General features: G+C 44.9%; 1 pseudogene; it reads left to right on the top strand.

Moving 5' to 3' along the window:
- The first annotated feature begins 671 nt into the window (after positions 1–671).
- On the top strand, positions 672–1554 carry LOC142578477 (uncharacterized; annotated as a pseudogene).
- The last annotated feature ends 3963 nt before the right edge of the window (positions 1555–5517 follow it).

Here is a 5517-nt window from a genome sequence, read left to right on the forward strand (position 1 = left end):
ATTTTCTTGTTCTTACCAGAATCTTCGCCTTATGTGTAGTCCTTGATTTTGGATACTTCCTCTCGCAGTGACTTCATGTTATTTTGTGGTTTGTATTGTCATTAAAATCCCTTTCTGTTTGATCATTACTCTGTACTTATATTTAACTCAGTAGCAACAGCAGCAGCTGCTTTGTTTTGTTTGTGTACCTTTGATGTGTTGCTGTGCTTGCCAAAGTAAACGGACCAGGAGTTGTGGGCTCTTCAAGCTGCCTGTGAGCAGTTTTTCCTCCGCCCTCTCATCTAACATGTATGATGGCTAGATGCCCTAGCTTTCCGTGATTCCGCGAAAAATAACAGAATTGATGTTTTTTTCACGGAAATGCGATTTCTTGCAGTTTTCACAAGATGGCGCTACACATCTTAAAAATGACAGATCAAGTGAAAGCTGCCAAAGGTGACGGAAAAGTAGTATTTTCTTAGTAATTAATAGTGAGAGGGTTTCTATTGCCTCAGCACCTTTTGCTGATGAAATTTACTTTGATATTAAAATATTCTCACCTTATAAAAAATTTGGCTAGGTGGCGCAGCCGTCACCTGAATCAAAGGGCTCAGCCGTAGCTGTCCAATGTTTGCTTCAACAGAAAGTGCGTCATTTTACCATTTGCTTTGTGTTTCGAGTTGGTAATCAAGATGGCTCCCACAGGATCTCATTTTAGCCAGAAGACAGCCAAAGAATGTGCTCAATACTACAAGAACGGCAGCTTTTACGAAGATGCAGGAGTCCTTTTTTGTCGAGTTTGTGCGAGAGCAATCGACCATTGGCGCAAGTCAACTATTGAAGAGCACATCAAGAGCAACCGTCATCGTAAGAATGCAGAAGCAAAAGACTCTTCCAAGCGAAAAAGTGGTGAGGAATCATCAGAACATGGCGCTGAGGGTTCAGGAACGCCGAGAAAGCAAAGCCGACTGCAAACGCTGGAATCTGCAATCACCGCTGATGAGGCGAGGCACGACATTGTGCTCAAATTCCTGGATGTGTCAATATCTGCAAATAGTCCCTTGGAGAAGGTGGAGAATCCAAAACTGAGAACGTTTCTGCAGACACATGTTCGGAATGGCGGTTCGGTGCCTGGATCCGCCGCCGCTCCGCTGCCGACTTCCAGAATTGTTTGAGAAGCATGGAACAGCTTTGAAAGCTATGTTTCAAGGTAACACGGTGTCAGCAATTACCGATGAAACCACCGATGACCGATCAAAATCAGTTGTGAACGTGCTGTTCGTCCAGTCAGCCAGATGCGCGAGTGCTTCACTACAACCTGTACTTGTGGAAGTTAAATTCGTGGATGAAGTGAACTCGTCTGTGATAGGCTGCATTGTAACGACAACACTGATGAAGTACGGAATTGAATTTGAGGACGTAACGGGCTTTGTAAGTGATAACGCTGCCTATATGGTGAAATCATTTAATGAGTGCATAAAGCCACTGTGCGAAGGTGATGTTCACATTACATGTGTAGCCCATACAGTAAACATTGTAGGCAGTACACTGCAGGTATACATGGCTTGCATGTGACGTCACGCTCGCCGGCGCGTGCTGTGGTGGCTATGTTGGTGCAGTCCATGCGGAGCCAGCGCAGTGCAGCGGCCCAGCCATGTGCGTTGCTTCACAGTCGCTGGCGGTGTTTTTTTTCGTGTGATATGCCATCAATTCTCAGTAAGCAGCCTTTGGAGGTGACCTACCCTCTGGATCTCATGGGGTGTGAGTGCATGCGGTATGCAGAAAAAGTACGCATGTGTGAAAACATTGACCCCTTCACACTGCGACTGGGAATGGAAATGGCATGTGATGTCGGCATATTCCCAGATATTTGTTACGGTGACATCATCAATTACCTTGTCTTCTCTGCAAACTTTCTGACCCTTGAGGAGATGAAGGCGTTTAATTCTAACAAAGCGCATAATTATTTTACAAGCGAGTGGGTGAAGGGTCTATCTGAAACACAGCTGCAAGGTGAAAAGGTGCTTCTGCTTGGAGAGGTAAGTAGCAAGATTTCATAAGCTGTTTTTTAAAGAAAGAGAAGGAGAAATAATGTTAATTCATTCCACAAGTTTTAAAGTGTAACGATTCACGTCATCAAGAATTATTTACAAACTGTCAAGCTAGACTCCGTTTCTTCACATGTACCTTGACGATTTCAGATTACCCCTTTTTTTTTTTTAACGCGCATATGATAGGAACTGTTGATGCTTTGTTCAGATTGGAAACCAAAAGAGTAAATGCACAAAAAATAAAGTCACGCGTGAAGAAATAAATAGCGATCGCCCCAGATTTGCCATCCAGTCTAAGTACTGGCTACCGCGTCACACGATTTTTTATGGCTTGTCTTAACTGATTCAGCTTGTTGCTGTTCCCGGTTCTTAGTGCACGACAAGTTCAACAGTGACGCGAGTTCATGCAGAGATGTGCCCAATGTTGATTTGTACCTTGAAATTTCCTTTCCAGGTGAACCATTCACAAAGGATGCAAGATCGGCCGCTACATGCATGGATCTTATGCAAGAAAGCGGTGTTGTGCTCACAGCCCATTGCACCTGTATGGCCGGAGCAGGAGAGGCATGCTCTCATGTCGGAGCCTGCTTGTATGCCACAGAGACTAGTGTGGGAATGAAGAATGCTATTAGCTCCACCTCAAACAGCAACATCTGGCCTCCTGCATAGTTAGAGAAATTACAGTTCAGGAGGCTTAAAGATATAGATTTCACTTCATCCAGGATGAAAAAGCGAAAGCTGAATGATACAGACAGCAGCAAAACAGAGGTCGAACCGAAGAAACATGCGGACATCCCACCGCCAGCAGAAGAGGAACTTGGAGGCCTTTATAGAGCTTTCCAAACCACCAACATTGTACCCACACTATTTTCAGTGCTGCCAGAATATTGCGAAAGCTTCCAGGAGCCTGTACGATCCCAGCCTGCTCACTTAAGAAAGTTGTACAGTGACCAAAACTTGGCTGATGACCTTGACGTGCTTCTGAAGAAGGCTAAGAACGTTCTATCTGAATTTTCAGCCGGAGAGAGCCTGATAAAGTCAGTTGAGGCTGCCACAAGACAGCAGACCAACTCATCAGACTGGTTTATTTATCGGGCTGGCAGAGTAACAGCTTCAGTAATGAAGAGGGTTTGCCATACAAATATTGAACGCCCCAGCATATCGCTGTTGAAGTCATTATGCTACCACGAAAAAAATTCCGTCAAAGTCCCTGCCGTCATGAGGGGGTTTGGACCATGAACGAGATGCTTTCCAAGCTTACACCCCCCAGATAAGGAAGCCACCAAACGTCACGAGTTCCAGTGCCGCAGGTCTGGTTTGCACCTCTGCGCTGCTTACCCTTTTATCGGTGCGTCACCAGATGTAATCGTCTCATGCAGCTGCTGCAGGAAAGGTGTCGTGTAGTTGAAGTGCCAATTTTTGCTGAAAGGTGCCAAGGAGATCACCACCCAGAATCCATGCTTGAGCAATACCAGTGGAACATTTAAGCTGAAGACAGATCACGCTTACTACTATCAAATCCAGACCGAGCTGACTGTATGCCAGGTTCAATTCTGTGACTTTGTGGTGTGGGGACCAAATGTCTTACACATTGGAACAGTAAGACGTGACGAGCAGTTCTGCATCAACATATTTGCTCAGCTGAAGCAGTTTTTTGAGAGGGTAATTTTACCCGCGCTATTTAGCCCCTACTACACGAGGCAACAAAGCAGTCTTGAAAACAAGCTGTCCGACAATGTGGAATACTGTTTCTGCCGTGTACCAGACACTGGAAGAATGGTTGCTTGTGACAGTGTGTCATGCCAGTACAAGTGGTTCCACTTCTCCTGTCTTGGACTCAAGCAAAAGCCAAGAGCAAAGAAGTGGTTTTGTCCTCAGTGTAAAGACAAGACGAATTAGTGTGTTTTCTCTCTTTTTTTTTTAAGCGCAGTTCCGGCTTCCACAATTCAACAAGAGGGGACACTCAGCAAAAACTGGCAACAGGAAACACATCATGCCTAGTTTCAACTCCATCCGTTATTTCAAGCGAGCATCGGAAAAAAAAGAATGTGAAATGAACTTACAGACAATGTGTTATTTTTTTATTCTTTCTTGCTAAAACTAAGAAGCTTTGCGTATAAATGAACTTAAACCTCGCGACTTAATTTTCTTGCGTCACCTAGCAACAAGCTAGCGGCACCACAGCAGCACACCAGACACGCTATATGCATGCCTCATTCGCCAGACATGCCACCGAAGCAAGCGAGGCCGTCTGCGCATGTGAAGCTTGCCTGCTCAGCGACCTGTCTCTTTTGAATGTAGCCCATTTGTCGGGCTCCCGGCATTTTCTTGCGTTCTGTCTGCATTTCTACACAGCACCGCTGCACTACTGCACTACAGCAAGGTGGGGAATTTTGTTTGATAGTCTGCGACGCACTTCAAGCACATTTAGGCTTATTGCACAAAACTGAACTTACCATATCTATATACATAATGATCGCACCCCTGAATTTTGTCGTCAAAATTCGTTTTTTTTTCCATGTATGATCGCACCCTGAACTTGCCGCAGCGATATGTCGTGTGCCAGGTCTAGCTAATAATGATCGTGCTTACCATCTGTCGAACGCTAAGCAAACGACTCTTCAAGACAAACCAAGTGGCCTGCACGTACCAAACATTCTTAAGTAGATGCCCCATTTCATTACTTTCCGCACTTCCATGACAAAAAGAGGAACAACCAAACTTGCCTTTACTTTGTGTAGGCTTTATAATGGTTGTGGTCAACAACAACAAAGAAGGTGCCTTTTGATTCTTATCTGCACTCGTGGGCACGCAACAAGTCGCGAGCGGCAACGATAGTAGCCACGTTTACACTATTTAGAAGTGTACCCTATTCATACGCCGACACTTGTAACGCACCTAAGATATTCGCCCACCCTTGGCAGAAACGTGCCTTATTAGGATAGTAGTGAAGACAGATGCCACAGTTTCCACAGCATGCCGGCCATGTGTTTCTATCTATGTCACTGGCAGCTAAGTGCGCCCATCTGTCCCCTCAAAGTGGACATGGCTACGTTATTGCCGTAAACTTGCCGATATTAATGATATTATTCATTACTGATACAGGAGAAACTGTTTCAATGCATGTAACATACTCACGAGAAGAAAAAAAATCGTGTTCGGTGCGTTCAGCTTGCTCTGCCGGCCGCCATTTTTGTTTTGGTGTCCCGCACTAAACACAGTGGCAGCTGCCTATTTGTTGACCTGTTGTCATCCCGCAGCAAACGTGGGATGAAAAAAAAAATTTTGACAGAATAGTGCAATCATAATGCGAGTAAATACGGTATGTAGTGACGTAGTTATCGAAAAACAGCTCTGCCGTCCAGGCCTAGAAAATTCGAGTTAATTACTCGTACTGGTAGATGTTTGCGGCGCTTTCTATGAGCCCAAGCATTATTATAACTTATTTCGGTAATTTTTGAGCACGCTCGCCACACCTGGCTTTATG

The sequence above is a fragment of the Dermacentor variabilis genome, chromosome 4 (genome assembly GCF_050947875.1).
Source record: "Dermacentor variabilis isolate Ectoservices chromosome 4, ASM5094787v1, whole genome shotgun sequence".
In the NCBI taxonomy this organism is placed as follows: Eukaryota; Metazoa; Arthropoda; class Arachnida; order Ixodida; family Ixodidae; genus Dermacentor; species Dermacentor variabilis.